The 18,457-nt window shown below is 41.1% G+C and overlaps 1 long non-coding RNA gene across 15 annotated transcripts in view; it reads right to left on the bottom strand.

The window, feature by feature from the left end:
- LOC309588482 overlaps nt 1–18,457 on the bottom strand; it is a 48,325-nt gene that overhangs the window by 14,783 nt on the left and 15,085 nt on the right. For 5 of the 15 annotated variants that reach the window (XR_014227785.1, XR_014227786.1, XR_014227787.1 and 2 more), the window contains 4 exons: nt 15,015–15,915; nt 14,282–14,389; nt 11,721–11,879; nt 1,421–11,193 (listed from right to left, as the gene is read on the bottom strand). This is a non-coding gene — a long non-coding RNA (uncharacterized lncRNA). The remainder of the gene's footprint in view (nt 1–1,420; nt 11,194–11,720; nt 11,880–14,281; nt 14,390–15,014; nt 15,916–18,457) is intronic. The other 10 variants (XR_014227780.1, XR_014227781.1, XR_014227777.1 and 7 more) reach the window with 9 other exon arrangements.

The following is an 18,457-nucleotide window of genomic DNA, read 5'->3' on the forward strand; positions in this document are numbered from 1 at the left end:
CCAACTAAATTAATTGCCTGAATACTTCCTAGTACAGCTCAGGAGAATCAAGTTCTAATCTGAATGAAGTGTCAGGGAGACTAGAAACCTTGTTAACATGAATACCTACAGAAAGTCACTAATTTAAGTGAAAGCAATTGCTGACAACAATACTTTAAATTTACAAAGCTCTTTATAGCTGGGATTTTAACAGAACTTAGTCTAAACCTAACTCTGACCATTTAAATCTATGGGAAAACTTCCACTGACAACTGCAGAAGCAGACTGAGGCCTCACGGAAACTTCTTTTAAAGAATTTTTAAACTTTCACCTCACTGCTTTAAAGTATTTTCAAGCACATGCACTTCAGAGTTTTTGTATAGCTGGTAAGCTAAAACATATGAGGAAGAAAAAATTTGTTCTAAGCCACAGAGAAATCTGTGTCAGAGCTAGAAATTGGTCTCAGAACTGTTGATATCCTGTGCTTCTCTATGGCATGGGAAAGTCTTCTCACTGAGCTTTCAAGTCCACAGGGCAGAAATGATACTATCAGTGAGTTAAAGCTGTTTAAGCTGGTTATGAAGAAAAGTGTCCATGATGATACTTGTAGCTCAACAGTTTTCATTTCCTTATTACAAAACAGAAGATAATTCTTCTTTAATGCATCCATTCCAGTTTAGTCAGGCTGAGTTTAAGTGCTTAACGCAGTTTAAGTAGAGACCATAAGAACTGAAAAAACCTAACCTGTTTTACCAGATCCTTTCAGTTGTCATGGTTAAATTTTTAAGGAAAAAGAAATAATCAATAGACATGACAGAAGCATACAGAAAACATTTCAAGTTTCCTTCCTATTTTTCTTCTAGAAATCAGGAAGACAAATAGATTCTTCTCCCTGAAATGCTTACATTCCCCCTGAAAAAAAAAGAGCATGTATAACTACACAGCTGATTTTCAGCATGTGACCTCTGATAAATGTCAGTTCTTTGGGAAAACGAAGAAATGGTGTTTAAAATAATAATTTAAAAAAAAAAAAGTAAAAAAAACCACATGAGAAAAACAGAAATTAGACAGTGACAAAATGGCATTGAGGCAGATTTCAGGAAATATATTTTCTTTTCCAGTGTTACATTCCAAGATATTTTTAAATCACAGATATTGAAAACAGATTCCCATACAATTCTTAATCAGTTACAGTAGCCACCGGGGTTAGTGGTTCCTAACATGTGGCAAAAAATATAATATTTCTAACTCAAGCCATGTCATGCTGGTATTTTACCAGCATTCCTCATGCTATTGTTACAATTCCACTAGTTTCACAGCATTTGATTCTTTCCGAATGTAAGAACATAGTATCTCCCTTTCTGATATTAACAGCAAGCAGTATAATCATAATAAACATGGTTCTTTTCATCCCACTATCTCAAGATACTTTGATCCTTACCCCTGATTTTTTAGATGGAGAAAATGCAACTTGGAATCACGAGGTGATTCTCTGGAGTCAGCCAGCGGTAAGCTTGCTGTAGGGCCTAGAATGGAAAAATCAGCAAAAAGCAGCACTTCCCAAGCTTTATAGAGCCCATCTAGTCTCACACATAAAAGACGTATGCTTCTGTTTGCCTCCCCCTAATTTGCACTACAGCGATACTGCTCTCATGCATCTCCAGGGCAGCTTTGCTTCCTCACTCTAAAGCTGGGATCCCGACCCACCAGAAACAGCTAGCACACAGCTCTGTAATCCCCTTAGAGGTGACAGCCTCAGGGGGCAATCCCTGAACAGGGGCAACTGTCCCTCACAGAGGCCGGGAAGAGGGATGCTCTGCTGGAAAGCTGACACCGTGGTCCTTCCACTGCCACTTGAGACTGTGCCCCTGGAGAGAAAGGGGCACAGCGAGGCACAACCTGATGCGGGTGCTCCCACATACAAGCCATGACGCACCATGTCTGACATGTGGCACATGCCAGTCCTTACCCCTGTGACTTACATCAGATTCAGATGTTAGGAATCCACATGCATTGGGGTGGCATATTAAGTCTTTTATTAAAAAAACTATAAAAAGTATTACTCATCTGCGAGACACTCATAATTATTTAGTGAAATTTACTGTTTATACAAAACACATTGAAATAAATCACGTTAACAAGACCTACCTGATTTCATAAGCAACTTGTATACAATAGTTAATATTTTAAAACCCATGAAACAATTCATTTAACAATGGAATAATTAGAAAATTCTGAGATCAAAGCTATAAAAAGAGACTTGAACTATTCATTGAATGGTGACAGAAAGATTCTGAAAGAGATCTTGAAAAGCTTGCTGCAAAGCTATATCAACATTTTGAAGAGAAACCATTCCTAGTTAGCTATTATAAAACAGAGTTACATATAAAAGTTCAAAACAAGAGTTGCTGTCATTAATGCAGAATATTTCAGGAGAAACTGCAAAATCCTGAAGAGGTGCCATTTACAACACTGGATGGGCTTTCTGTTCTCCATCAACAGTGCTAAGAGTACAAAGTGGCACATCACACACTTCCCCAAAAATTCAGTTTGGGGATGACCAAGCATGATTATAAAACTAGACAGGGAAGATGGTGATGGGTGAAAGACATGAAATCTGGAAGAGCTGGATAATTATGTTTCAAAATCGACATACTATTTTTACACGCACAAAAAAATATTTGAGTTTTTAATTTAATTTCAAGTTAACCTGAATCTGTTTCCTTGGGTTTTTTCAATAATATCACTTTTTCTTACATTCCCTGAGGTTAGAGGTAAAAAAAAAACAAACTACCCCTGACCAACAGTAGGAAAAGGCTCATTCCAGGAGACACAGGGATGGTTATCTGTCTCCTGCATAAGATACAATACAACAGTGGCTAGCAAAGTCCTGCTGACTTATCTGATGCAAATGCTGCAGGCAAGTTAAACATTTTGAAATAACCCTCTTGCCTTACAACAGTTATTAATGCATTTCAAATGCAAATTTTACTTAATCCAGAATAGGAGTTCTTGGAGAGCATGCTATATACCTGGATTGAAAGTTGTCAGCTTTATTTATACTAAAAATATATTTTACAATTGAAATGCTAGATTTAAAATTAAACATTTTATTAAGATGATCTGATATTTGCCAAACTTCACCACCACAATCACAAATACAATAATTTGGCCTCTATTTTTCATGTATCGTCTAGGAAATTTACAGAAATGAAACTAACCCTAAACTAACGGTGCCCATTGCCCTTCCAAAAACACTGATGTCCAGGCTCAGTGCATTTGTTTTCTTGCAAGGACGTCAGCAGTATATTTAGCACCAGAGTGGAAATAGGGGAGGCTAGACTAAAAGACTCGGATTACCTATTGCAGGTCTCATATTCCCACTCTTGTGCTGCTCCTGGATTTATGGCCTGCTCATTTCATGGTTTCTTTTGAAGCATTTTGACAAACAATTTCTTCTCTGCCTAAAACTCAATAACAGCTTTAGTATGATATACTAGATGCTCAGAGGAAGCCTTCCCCAGAAAGCGGTATTATTTTTCCAAAAGAAAGTGGTGGTGAGTTTTTTGTTTGTTTGTTTTGAAATCACAACAAGCAGATGAAACAGCAAATGAAAAGGGAATTAACTGTATATACAATAAATGCGATCGTTTCTGCTGCGTATATTCAACTTAATTGTAATACGGAGTTACTCTGTATGAGAGCAGATAAGGCCTTAGACACATACAGAGTTAAATATAGAGACACTGTTGAGATACTAAAAGCTGAGATATTGCTGCTGACCACAGAGAGCAAATTACAATTAACTACACATCTTTCTGGGAAGTTTGCCAAGGAAAAACCAGGGAGAGGCAGTCGTCACTGCTGCTTTGCCTATGCTAGGGAAAAATGGGGATCTAGTTGCTGTAACTCTTACCAACAAGCAATTGCACTCAAGAGTACAAAGCAAATCAGTGCTAACAAGACAAATCAGGAAACCAGCTCCGAGAAGGAGTTCAAAGCACAAAAGTAGAAATGCTTCAGCACTGTCTGCATTATCAGCTTAGCACTGGGGCGACTGCACCATTGCTGTAGCATGGTGTTATTTTTTGCACAAAACCACCTTCACAGACTAAAGGCAGAAAAGCAGGGAAAAAAACTTCAGATGTAGAGTTACAGCAGGATAGACCAGGGAGATTATAGAAGCAAAAAAAGGTTTGAGCAGCACTTTTGCCTTTGATAAGAGGGTACCAAGAAGAATTGAAACCGTGGAGGTACAGTGATAACAACACAACACAATCAAAAATATTAATATAGAGCTGAATTTCTTCAGCAGGCAAAGAAGAGGGAAAGGTAACAACACTGGCCACAGTGTAGCCCATAATAAGAAAAGGATGAAAAGGATCGCAACCTGCCACTCACTGTATTGGACACAAAATTGAGATTTATTCTACTAGGGAACACAAATTGAGAGGAAGGACAATGGTAAAAGCTAATGGGAGCAGGAAGATGTCACATTCTACGTCATTTCAGTACTTTGCTTCCTTACAGTGAAACCGTCTGATCCAGCAAGAAACAGACGACTGACTTTTCAATCAGGTCAAGATATTTTTACATATTCTACCAGTCTTTGCTGGTAATACATGGTACTAGTACTTCTATACTTGAGATTCAGAGGAGAAGTGGCTGTCACCTGCAGCCCGAGCATGGTCAGCAGCGTTGACATATTTCTGCCATTTTAACTGTGGCGGCATCTAAACAGAGGGGGGCTCTTCAGCACCAATCTCTCATGTACAAGCAAGCAACTTATCTCCACAAATGCTTTCCTGGTTGGATGCTTTTGTTCTGGGTCCAATGTTAGTTCCGATCCTCCTCTCTACCATCCTGGTTGTTACAAGATCTCACTTCGGTAATTTCTCATTATCTTTTCAATGTGCAAAGTTATCATTTACTAAACACCCTAAGTTAGACTCCTCTCTGCACAATTCTTAAGTATATCTTTATGTCTACCACTGGATCAAAGGGCCTTTATTTTTTTTTCTGTATGAGAAATATCCCTTTTAGTGAGAAAAGAAAATACTGGGAGTTTCATCTTGCATGATTTCCTGAGATCCTCAGTAAGCAAAGAGCATTTATACTGCTGTCTCTCACCATCTCTCGCCTCTCCCAGGGCTGGGCATCCAGGCTGTACCCAACCATGGCTAATATGAAAAAATTTCACAAGGAACAAAACAACACAGATGCAAAAGCCCAATTTCAAGCATCATATTTCTATATAATTTAGTAGTTCTCTCCTTTGTCATTTTTGGAGTGATGAGTTGGACCTATGGATCTTCTCACGGGAGATTTCTCTTTCCTGTTCCACCCTCTACCAAAATGCTGGTGGCGGCACTTCGCAGGGGTCTCTGGTGCAAAGAAAGCAATGTCACAGGCATGCTACAGAAGCCAAACTCACTCATTCATTAGTCCAAGGTCTCCTTTTAACTCAAATACTGTTTGATAATTAAAAAATATTTGGGACCCAGAATTTGCTTAACAACATAAACCGATATTCCCATGTGGTTTCTATAAACTCTTAATCCAAGAACAACATTCAAGGGTTTAATTGCACTAAAGGCAACATCACCAGCCTCTCACTCTTGATGACCTGTATTAACACTGAGTCTCAAATCACCTGCAAAAACAATACCACAGTGAAAAAGTAATCAGTCCTGAACTTAGTGCATATTTGTCTGCGTGCTATTATCACAGAATTCAGAAATTTGAACCATCTCATAAATAAAGGCGGCTTTAAAACCATTTGGAAGCACCCGAAGTACACGAGGAAGCATGGGCTTTGCTACTTTCTGGGAGTAACCATTTCCATGAGTCCTTTGCCAGTCTGACCATGCACAAGGAAGGCTACAGGACTGAAGCAGAAACTGATTAACATATGCATGGGCGTGTGTGTGTGTGCGTGTTTATATGTATACACACACATTTCTATGCGCTAAGGAAAGAAAGGATGCAGGGAGGACTTTAAAAAAGCTTTTATGCAGGGCAAGCTTAAGGAAGTCGGGGACAACTGCTCTCGGTAAACTGATCTGAGATTAAGAAAAAAAGGAAACGGTCCCTTTTGATGGAGTTTAGAATAGGTACAGCTGCATTGTGCAGGAACAGGAACTTGATAATAAAAACACTCTGATGTGGCATTTACCCCAAAACATCAGTGAGTAAAAATAAATACACATCCACAGAGCTTAGGCTATTCTGGTGCAGCTTAAATCATTTTAGAGCATCACAAGAAGATCTGGGACCCTGGAAATTAGGTTTCTAGCAGTTATTTAGGGTTGCTGCAACAAGTTACTGGACATTTGGGTCTTTTAGGTAGTCGTGTGTAACATCAGTGGGAGGCAGCATCTGTGGGCGAAAAAGTTCTGCATTAGGAACCAGTTATTTGAGGAAAATTAGTGCCCTGAGCCAGGACCTAAATCACACACATTCTTTGTTGGGGTCATCTCTTCTGCTTATTAAGCCTGTTTGCATGGATTGCTACTGTCCTAAAGTCGCACAAACTGAAGTCCTCTTGGTCTTACTCATTTGGGCTACTTTTTTCCAGTCCAGTACATCTGTCAGTCAGGTTGCGATCTCTTTGAGAGCAACAAATGAGCCAGATGCATAGTTCAATGGCCAGACACTTCAAGGCATAACGAGCTAGTGAAGCGAGCTAATTTTGCTTGCAAAAGAATTAGCCTTTATTAGCCACTAATACCACTTTTTGCCCTGCATAGCCCTTTAACCAGCTGCAGCTCCATTGACATCACATTTTGGAAAGATTACTAGTGGCACATCTGGTTATGGAAAGCTTAGAGGGCTTTCTAGAGCAGCTACCACTTACTAGGACAGCAGAGGAATGAACTTCAGTTACCACACTGTAGGCATTCATATGGGATAAATCTTGCCATTCGGACCACAAGTTCTGCAAAGCATTTTTGCCCATGTCTAATTTTTATCATATGTCTATCACATGTATAGATACATAGTATAAGGCATGCATATTAGTAACTTCATTAATTGAGGCCAGAGCTGATGGAGAACATGTACAGAATTGCATATATACATATATATATTTTATATATATGCTTATATAGTTTATATAGTCATATATTTGTGTTTATGTCATCATGCTTAGTCCTGGTTTTGGAGACAGTGATGGAATCACCAGTACTTCGTATTTTTCTACCTTCTCTTTTTCTGTAGAATTGAGTCAATAGCCTAGCTGCACTCATAGACTCTAACTTCAGATATCATTATGATTTACAAACCCTGGCTAAACCCACATTTTTTCTTATGGAAGTGTCAGACTGTAGTGATGCCTTACAACTTTGTGATACTGCTGTAGATAAAAAAAATCACAAGTTAACCTGCTGATCTAGAGGATTAGGTAAAAGATCAAATCTATTTTAACCAGCTATGGCACTTCCTACACAGAAAAACAGTAGAAACTCTTAAGATCCTAACCAGCTGAGTACAGGCAAACTCACTTGATTTCATTTCAAAGGGTTCAAACTCCAAGTAAGGAGCAAAATTATTTTTTTACTCTGAATAAAAGGTACAAAGTACAAGGAAGCTGCACAAGTTGCAATGCTGAGAGGGAGAAGAGAAAACAATCTCAAAAAATAATAGTGTATTAAACAAACCACCTGCAAGTTTTCATTAATCATAGTCTAGCTTTGAAGAAGAGGGAGAATGACAAGTATCATAGGTTCTTGGTCAAGCTATTTAGGTGGGGAACCCAAACCAGCTGCATTTTGTAGTAGCTATAATCATAAAAAAGACCCATGAAGGCAATCGATGCCTAAAAGTAGTAAAAAGGCCAGTAAAAGAAAGGCAGGGAGATAACCTTACTTTCAGAGTTGCCTACCTCAAAAAAATCAGGGTGTGGGCCCCTGCTCACTGGGAACATGCCTCAGTCACTGAAAGTAGTAGTCCTGCTGTCTCAGGAAGCACAGGATCACCATGCCAAAGGATGTGTTTCTCCTGGAATATAACAGTAATAACACCCAGCAGCAATTAACATGTTCTGGTGCAGCTAGGCTGCTCAGCACACTTTAAACCCAAACTGAGTAAAAAGAACAAAGGAGGTTGAATTATTTCCTTTAATGTAAGTGATATTTTCTGTGGATCAGATGCATGGCTAGCAGCATTTCTAACATCAACTTTTCATCATTTAGAAAACTGTAAGGAAGGCCTCTCTGGGACCAAACTGGAAATTCTGATGGACATATTTCAGTATGGCGCAGATGAAACATGGAATCAAACCATGATTTAGCATTCGCGGGTAGGATGTATGAAAGAAAGGGAGCCCTTTCTCACCAAAAGCATACTTGAGCAGAGGGAGCCAATCCAACCAGACTTCAGGCTGTGCCAACAGAAATAATAAATGTATACCCCCTTTGGACAGGATGAGCAGTGGTGTTCTCCCTCCTTCTGTCACATGCCAGCATGGCTTTAATAAGAAAACGGATTCTCAACCTGGAAGTTATTAATGAATGCTGTTGCAATCACCCTCTTTTTATGACTAGACTGGACAAGTTCCTACAGAGTATGTAAAAGGGTAGCCCCTTAAACATTTCTCTTGCGTGGTATAGGAAAAGAAAAGAATCCAGCAGACAAAATCCCAAACATCTCATGGAAATGCAACTCCTCCACCATCTTAGCAACACCAATTCTCCTCAGCAGTGCCACAAGCAACATCTACCTTTGCATTTTTACTTCAGTTATAGCCACAGAAATACCAACATGAATGCAGGGCTGGTCTTCTAAATAGCTGATTGCTTACACCACCCAAAGCAAACCTGAACAACATGGCAGTTCATCTGGCAGCTCTGCTGCTCCCTTTACTGGTGCTACCCAGAGAGAGCAATAAGGATGGAGAAAAAATGTTGTGCAGGAAAGGCTGCAAGGAAATACCTACCTTGTCAATTCCCCTTGCAAACAAACAGTAGCTATTAAAAGGTATACCTGCTTTGTACAGCATACAGAAAGAAACCGAAAGATTTTAGAAAGGACATCTGCTGCAGAATAGCAGGAGCAGATATTCCCGTCAACTCCAATGACACTGGCTACAATCTAGTGAAAAAGGAAAACATCCTTTTAGGAAAAGCAAAACAACAAGCAAACCCAATAACATGGTTAAAACTAAGGTGAAGACAACGCTTCCTGTCAGTGCAACACGCTTACAACAGAGGGGAGCAGTAGAGAAGCAGCGAAGCCACGCTGATACTATGCCCACAGCAAAGACTGGCCCTGAGAATACATTTGCCATGTACAACAGTCAAAATAAGTGTCATCTGCGCCATGTGATGCTGCCAGGGATACTGACAGTCTCAGCAAGTTCCTGGATTTGATGCATCAGGCATTGAGTTGCCATTGACCCACATGGAAAGGACAAACCTGAAAGGAGGGATTATGATTGGCACAGGCAACTTAGATTAAATCTGTACGATGGTAAAAATCAGGCTCAGATTTTTGCTTATATTTCCTCTCCCTCCCCGCCCTAGAGCTCTTGTGATTGAAGAGTGGAGAACAATGTCAGATCTCACACAGAGTCAGCACGGCATGAGACGGGGAGTCTGCGCTAAAGCGATTTTATGGATATATGCTTTCAAATGAAATCAAAACTTCCCTAGCACTGCAGCCCTTCTGCTCCCAAGGCTTTCCCAGCTTCTGGGGGTTATTGGCAGTTGCCTAAGGACTTATTTTAAGGAATAACTGGAAAATTGCAGTAGCCTGGATCTGTCATAAACAACCCGTCACAGCCTAACGTGGGACACTGCACTGCTGGGCATCTAGGCAGTCTGGGAGCACAGAGGCTCTGCAGCAGAGGCTGGAGCAACGAGGGGGATTTTGCGGTCCTCTTATCTCCCGTGCAGTCAGCTCCTGGCCACAGAAAACACGCAATTGTACTTAAATTGGGGACTTAATTTGGGGGGATTGCAGTTACACGAAATCTCTTTAGAGAGGGATCTTCCCTGCCACCTCCCCCAGGAAATGAGTGTTCAGAGATACTGTCCCAGGTCAGAGCAGCTTGGCTATCAGTTGCAAGGACATTTGGGGGACTTATCAGATTATACAATACTGAAGTGTGATAATTATTCAGCAAGTACCCTCTCCAGTCACCACAACCATCATCTGTGGCTTACCAGCCAGAAACTTTGAGTCATGAAAACAGAGGCTGTTGACTAGTGAGCCACGTGTGCTCACCTCCAGCCTGCCCAACTATCTACCACAGCAGAGCTGGAGCGCAGCACCGGTGCTCCTTAACTTTCAGTGAGGCATATCAGTCAGAGGCTGTTATATCGGGTTCATCATGCATTACCTTGATACTTATGCGATGCAGGCTCTTTCACAAATTGTTCAGTAAGGGGTTTTGGCAATGGTTTCACGTTACAAGGCTTCTTTTTATATCCCCTGCTGCCTCTTTCAGGCCCTATCCACCCATTCCTTGCAACTATTAATAAAGTATCCCTTCCTCCAGCTGTGAGAGCAGGCTTTGCAGCCTGTTTTTAAGCTATTGTTGTGCTTTTAACAATTAAGACTTTACAGCTTACACTTCATTATTTTCTTTCCTTGAATCCAAAGTGCATTTTTAAAGGAGCTATGTCAGCTGACATCTAGTCCTAAAAATAGGCATTCAAAAAGCTAAAACCTGTAGAAATGCTTCCAGGACTTTTTTTTTTTTTTTTTTTTTAACTCCACGCCAGTATTTCTTTTAAATGAACTTTCTTCTGCAACCCAAACAGTACTGCTCTGTATTAGCAAGAAAGAATTTGAGGGAAAAGTTAACCCTAAGGCAGCTATCCTGACAGCACCCATGCTCATGCTGTCTTTTTAAAAAGCCTGTCTTCTTGGTGCCCCTGCACTGGTTAGATTCACCCACACGATGGACAGAAAGATGGAATACATAGGTTATATATGTATTATAATATATATTCTGTTGCTGTTACATCTATTCCCCACATGGTACAGTCAGCACTGATCTCACCACCATCTTAGCAGAAGACCACATCGAAATCCTAGGTAAAGCCCTAGAGCAATTAGGAGGTTACGGAAGAGAAGCGCAGAGCCAGGCTGCTGTCACACTGCTCAGCTTTGCTTCCTTCAGCCTGGACCGCAGCAGGGTACACATTCCGGGTTCCAGCACAGCAGTACCCAAAGCTGCTCGCCTCGATTCAGCAAACCGAAGATCAGACACTGAAATGATGAAGAGTGAACAAGGATTTTGATTGCATCCTTTTTTTAATTTTCATTTGTCCGTGCCATATTGACACACCCCAAACACAAATAAGTTTTAAAAGATGCATGCTCTGCACTTCTTTAAAGGCACCCTTCTCTAAAATTTCTCGGTTTTGGATCCTTAAAAAATAGAGGCATTCAAAATAAACAATCACTTTGAAAATCTTGGCCTATATCCCAGTAGGGAGTGAATCTAGTCACGTACGCAACAACCTTCAAACTACACAAAAATTAAGCATTAGAAGAGTAAAACCACAACAAGCAATATGGAAACAAAAAACTCAGTATGATGCAGCAGCTAAGATCATATAGCTCTCACTTATCTATTTAAATCATAATTGATTACTATTTGGTTTATTAGTCCTCGCCACGAACCAGAACCCCATTGACTTTCTGTTCCTTGAAAAGCAACCCAAAATGCAGTTCCTATACCATCAAGTTTAAAATACGTGCAGTCAGAGCCAATACTCTGTGTTATGTTTTACCTGTGTTGTTTCCTCTTCCTTACTGAATGCCTGACATGAAGAAGTCCCACATTTCTTTGACTGCTGCCATTTCTGTCTTTTTTCAGTTGACTCCATCTTTCAGTGGAGTTGTTACCTCTGCAGTTCTGGTGTCATTTTTGATTTAATGAGAGCGTAAAGCTGTACAAAAGGTATATACTTGATTAGTATTCTTCTCCTTTTGTCTAAGCATACTCGTTCACAAAATCAAAACGCATGGCCAGAAGTAACAGGAAACATCAGTTCTTGAACAATAAAACCACTGAAAGAAAAAGTTTTACAAGCCAGCTCTGGTCCACAGACCACAATGTAAAAGCTGTTAGATTAAATTATTTTCCTTGTCTAGTGTGGAAAAAGGAAGGACAAAAAGAAAGAAAAAAAAAAAATCCTCATACATCTTTATCATAATTAGAGCTGAAAAAAAGAGGGAATTTAATACTATGAAATACTTTGGTATTCAACATTTTTTTTCCTACACTGGGAAGAATAAGTAAATATCAATTTAAAAAAAAAAAAAAAAAAAGAATTTCCAATAAGAAATAAAACTTTGGGATTATTTTGGGAAGAAATTCCAATTTTTAGTATTCATGAATTGAACAATTTTGTTTCAATTTGCTGGACTCTTTTCCTATTCCATTTCTCATGAGAGCTACAGGAGTGACAGTGTGCATCCCTCATCCTCTTCTACAGGATAATGACTGCCATAATGTACCAAGCTGCTCAAAGAGAACAAGGATTTTGCTGCTCTAGTGGCAAATACCAGTTGGCAAGTAGGCTCAGACCAGCAAAGAGGCTGGGAGCAGTAGGCATGCAAACTATAAATTGACTAAAGAAATACACCACAAAGTGGAAATGAAGAATTTACTCAAAACTAAATAGTCTCAAAATGGAAGGCTCCATTTTCTTTTCTGAAAGAAAAATAAAACAGCACAAAGTTAAAAAATTAAAAGTGGGGTTTTTTTTTCTCATAACATGCTAATTTTTCAGAAGTTGCATTATAATGTCATCATGACAGCGGATTCCTGCCCTGTCTGGATTTGTCCCTTTGAATCCCTGGTATTTCATATTCCCTAGAAGATAATTCTGTTACCAAAATCACCTTTGAATATGAGGCAAAAAGCAGGTTAGGGTACAAGTGGTAGAGAAGCTACAATAATATTTTCTTCGGGTCTATTCAGAAAACTCTCCGTGTTAGGGGAGAATACAAAGCTTAGGCTTCTAAAGTGTCGGTATCACAATGCCATTGTAATACAGGGAAGCAGGTCAGTTTGCTAGTTGAAATATACAGAACTGGCCAACATGCCTCCTAACTTCTTTTCCAGGCTCTGCCACTGATATACTGTAGCCTTGCAGAAGTCATTTTGACTGTATTGAAAGGTCTAATAGATATCTATTTTCTTCCACAAGATGCATTAAGGCATAACTCGTGTCTGCGCAATACTATAGAGATCCACAGTCAGAAATGGACTGGGGAAACGGAAAGTGGAAACAAATATAACAAATGCATGTTTGATGCTGTTCTCTAACCCTCTGTTTGATTAAATAACATGCCCTTCCTCATGTAGCTGTATTGAGTGGTTCTTGCTGCACACTGTAGGAGTTCTGTCACATTGGAGTTGCTTTTCTCCAGCATGATTTAACATTATTTTATTTTTAAAGCCATTTTTTAAATAGATAAAACAACTCATGAGAAAAGCTTTCAAAATAAATATCCCTCCTGGGTTTTCTCAGGTATTTTCTTCAGACAGACCAGATTGCTGCACTCCCCAATTAACACAGGAGCTGAAGAGAAGGACAAGACACGAGACAGCCTACACTCTTGAAATGCCCACAGTTGTCTCAGACAACCTGGAGGCCTGTCTACGCTCAGGGCCGCTTTATTTTATACTTGGGTGAAAATGCTGCTTGAAGCTGGGCAGGAAACAAGTTTCATGAGCCCAAACCACAGATGGCACGCTTGCCTTCACCATACAATTCACCAGGGGTTGAAATCTGGGAGACACCATTTGGAAGAGCCCACGATGTCACTTCCGAAGCACAAGCTGTGTTGTCCGCGGGCAAAAGGGAGGCAGGGTCTCTGGGTGCCAGCGTACAAAAAGGAGCCTGTATGCGTGACAGCTCTTATCGCTGGCAGACTCTAGGACTTGCAAAGTCAGAGCAATGAAGCCCAAAATACATATATATGCAGAACGAGCCACAAACTTTCCACCCTGATGAAAGCACAATGAGGAAAATCTTTCCGACAGATTCACAGCTGGTTTCAATCTACAGCCTAAGCATATCTAATGGGCCGCCTTTATCAGAGAAGCTCTCATAGGGTTCTGGCTGCTACTGAGGGCAGTTTGCCACTGTGCAGACCCCTCAACAAAAGTCAGAGAGGACACTGTGTACTCCCTACACGAACTGAGGCATGGGGTAATAGAGGCCATCTGCTACAAATTCTGGCCCTACTTGCACCTTTATTAATCCATTCCAGCTCCTAAGATCTTACTGCAGTTAATGTAGCTGCCCTATTAAAGTATCGGGAAAAATGCAAGACATACCTCTCAATAATCTTATTTCTTCTTATATGACTCTCGGAGGTTCATACTTATGCAAAGACAGAAAGTAACACCTGGTCTCAAATGCTCCTGGGTGAAACTCTGGCTTTTCTAGAGACAAGAGAAGTTTTTCTGTTAGGAGAGGTTAAGAGAAGCTACCCCGTTCAGTAAAAGCAGGACCTTTATCTTCTTTTACAGCACACGCTACTTACTAAAAGAGAAAAAGTTCAACACCCCACATCCATTTATGAAGATTTGCACGCTAGGGACTTGTTGAGAAGTTATTGTGTGCATGTGATGTAGTAAGTAAAAAGTACTGCAAATATACATGACTCTATTTTTCCCCCAGTGGTTTACAGATTTATCCTGGGACAATAGAAGTTTACAGGGAAGGGGGAGATGTCTGTGATTAAGGCGGCTTTCAGCTCTTCTTCCTACAGATACCCCGTGGATATTGCTGTATTCTCCAGAATCTAAGCTTCCACTTAAAAAACAATGAAGTTTCTAGCCCATCTGGGTTTGCGGAAGCAGAATGTAAACAGATGTACTGTTGTCTTATTTTAGAAGCTATAGCAAGCCAGACTGAAACAATAGCACTAAGAAATGTCAACTGCTCCCATTCATCTCAGTGGGGTGGGGTGTTAACTTTGAAGCCTAATTGTGACCACTTTAAAGCCAACCTTTTAACCATTTCACTACTATTGCCACACTAGAAACTCCAAAGTAATGAACTTACCCAGCCTCTGTATTTGTATGCATTACTCTCAGATCTTCCATTCACTTGAAAAGGACACTGCATTACAATCGAGCTAGTTTGAATATTCTTTCACTTAAGAAGTTAGCTGAATTGTTTGCTACTGTCTTTCAAAATTAGGGTTAAAAGAAAGTCAAGGGTGAAAGGTTAGCTTCATTGTCGACGCTCTCAAAAGTGCAACACGTGGGATTTCATGCTCTTTGCTTTGATCAGCGTGCACGGATGGCAGTTCATTTCAATAAACTGACAAACAGCTACATACAAAACTGAAAATAATTACTATTCAAATAACAGCACCATCAATTAGGAGTAAAAAAAAAAAATCCTAATGACATGGTAACATGTACTTCCAACAATAAAAAAGGGGAAAGAGAGGGAAAAAGGGTCTTCGTTTTCAAGAACTTGTGACTCTCATTACCTTAAATCTAAGGTGCATTGGGCCTGGTTCTGAGCATACAGAAAAACTGCCTTTCTGAAAATGTTTTACATCCAATTTCCAAGAAGTTGAAGCATTCTTTGTCAGTAGTCACTCTTAAGTCAACACGTGAATTTTCCTCTGGGACCAACTGTTGAAGACGAGCAGCTTTATGCACACATTTTTGTAAACATGACTTCAGATGCTGTGGGCACGCATAGTTGAAAATCATTAGGGTGAGTTAGCCTCACTCACGTTTCTGAGCATCCAGAAGCCCACTGGCATGGAGCTGGACGCTGGGTTGCAGAAGCAGCGGTGCTGCAGGGCACAGCGGAGATGCACTGGTCCGGTTTGGTGAGGCTGTTTGCAGCCTGCCTGCTGGCTCTCTGCTCAGCCAGCCCTCCTGCCCATCTCCACTGTAGGACCTTTCTGCAGTGTCTGCTACAGGTCACGGACGGCACAGGACTGCTGCAGAATATATGCGTTATGTTAGTAACTCTTCCCAGCTCCCATTTCTACGATTACATCTGCAGTGATGATCCAGCCACAAGCCTTTTCACTTGTCATTTTCTTCCTAACATCACACATATTAGGCTGAGAAGTCAACACTAACATGACCACAGCTCTACTCTGGCCATCATTCGTACTTCCACGTTAGGTACCTTAACTAGATAATGCTGACATGCCTCAAGATGCCCTTGATACAGCTACAGCCACCAGCTCAGTGAGAGTGAAACAAGAAAGGGGGTATCGTCCAAGTCAGCTACATGGCAGAGCTAAGGGAATGGTATCACGCAATGAAAGATCTTGAGCAAGCAGCTCAAGAGTAACCTCCCTAGCTCACAGAGCAGCAACTGGAAGGAGGCGAGGTAGAAGGATCTGCATAACCCACGCTACCTTTACAGCAAGATAACTCGTTGAGTGGACATTCTCATTCCTGAATAAAACTATCTTCACTTGGGAAGGTCTTGAACTGATATAAGAGTGCCTACGTGTGGTAAGGAATAGGGTTATTTTGGTAGAAGGGGGAAACTTCCCTGTCTACACAATGCCTAGGTGTTTGTGGAAACAAAGCCCTAATTCATCCAGTTCAGGTTCTTTCGCCTGCTGCAACAGACAACACTCTGACATTAGTAGCACATTATGAATGCACAGTCCTTCCGTGTGTAACTTCCACTGTATGCTGGGCAATAGGGTGTTTGGGGTTTGCCCTAATAAAAACAGCAAATCCCAAAACCTCTATTATCAAGCATGTGTTTCCTAAATCTTGATCTTTAAACCACAACAGAATATTGATAAAATACTCATGATAGAAAATTGAAAATAAAACTCTGTTTTCACTCAAAAGCCTGCAAACACTGACTTCACATGCAAGAGGCCTGGAATAGAAAGACAGACAGACACCTTCATTTTCTATTGACTTCAATCAGCTGCAGCAGGGTGATCAGTTCTCTGCAGAAGGTGCTGAATAAGATCACATATTATTTCGCAGAAGTGTTTGAGTGCTGTTGAACACGTTTTCTGCAGATGCTTAGAGGTACAGAACAAAGGCAGCTGAAAACAGACTTAGTAAGTTTACAGTTTTACTTTATCACTGTATTAAATTCCCATTCAACATCAATAAGGCACCACACACTTGTTATAGAAAGAATAAACAGCCTCATAAAAACTAGACTCGCCACTCTTTGCTTTGCCTCTCATCCTTCTTCTTTTCAACTGCTAACAAGCAAAACAACCCCCCCGACAGCTGGATGTGCAGAAGCCTGTGCCGGCGGTGTCCCGGTCCAGAGCAACACTGCGAGCTGGAATGCTGACGCTGGCAGGGCTGCCACTGCGTTTACTTAACACTCATTTCTCTCAGTCTGCTTCAGACCAGAAATGCAGGCAATGAAAACCTATTCAACCTTTGAGAACCTCGGCGTAGCAGTTAGCAGAGCGGGGTCTTTGCAGGTACATGAAAGAGGCATTCAGAAGACGCTCCCATTCAAGGGAGGTAGAAAGAGAGCCCCCAGCTGTCTCTGGTTACCTTTTATTGGCATGAAAAGGGGGAGGCAGGAGGGGCAAGGTTTCAGGACAAATGAAAAACAAGCTTTCTAAGATTCACTGTTAAACCTCGAAACAAAAGCTCGGTGAATTTAAGCTAAAAGGAGCTTAGTTCCATTTCTTTCAGTTTAGCAATTTATTACAGTGAAGAGAATGAAAAAGCTGTTTCGAGTAGTGGATTAAACATTACTCTGAAACAGAAGTAGAGTGGAAAAAATATACATTATGAATTCAGCAAGTTTCTCGGGCAAATAAATAAAAATTAGCAAACACACGAGAAAGTGTACCATATTAGTAGGTATCCAAGGATCTTTGGGTGAAAACATTTACATCATGATGATAGCTGGACAAAAACAGCTGCCACAGAAGTATTAAGTAGAGGGTATAATCTGTAAACACTCGGCACTCAACTTAAACCAAGGTCTGTTGAAATGGAGGAGAAATGCCTTGTTTCAGCAGGCAGGTGCGATGGCTGCGGACAGCCCGGTGCTGCCTTTCCAAGGAAGCCAGCCCAGGGCCAGGCGAGGGCACAAGAGTGGCACCAGCAGGAGCGTCACTCCTTGGAAAGCCACTGGCAGCTGGGGAAGGGGGCACACCGGCCAGCAGACACACCTGGCCCCTCTCAGCCCATGGGGGCAGGCAGCCCGCAAAACCCTGCACTGTCCCAACCTTGCGAACAAAACTCAATTTTGGAAGCCTTGCATGGCAGACTCTCCCCCAGGCCTGGTGGATGCCCAGATTAATTCTGGGTTCCCTCCACGCAGCACCTTAGGAGAGAAGGCAGATGGGCCAAAGCTTCCTCACAAGTATTAGAAAACTCACTGCCTCCCACGCGACCATAAGCAGTTCGTCTACCGCCCAGCCATGCTGGATGGTGGGGCATAGCGCAGGGACCCCAGGAGGGCTCCAGGCACCCGTCCTGCAGCCCATACCACCGCACGGCACCGCACAGCAAGCACGGCATGGT

This window comes from Platalea leucorodia, assembly GCF_965183815.1.
Source record: "Platalea leucorodia genome assembly, chromosome: 3".
Classification (NCBI taxonomy): Eukaryota; Metazoa; Chordata; class Aves; order Pelecaniformes; family Threskiornithidae; genus Platalea; species Platalea leucorodia.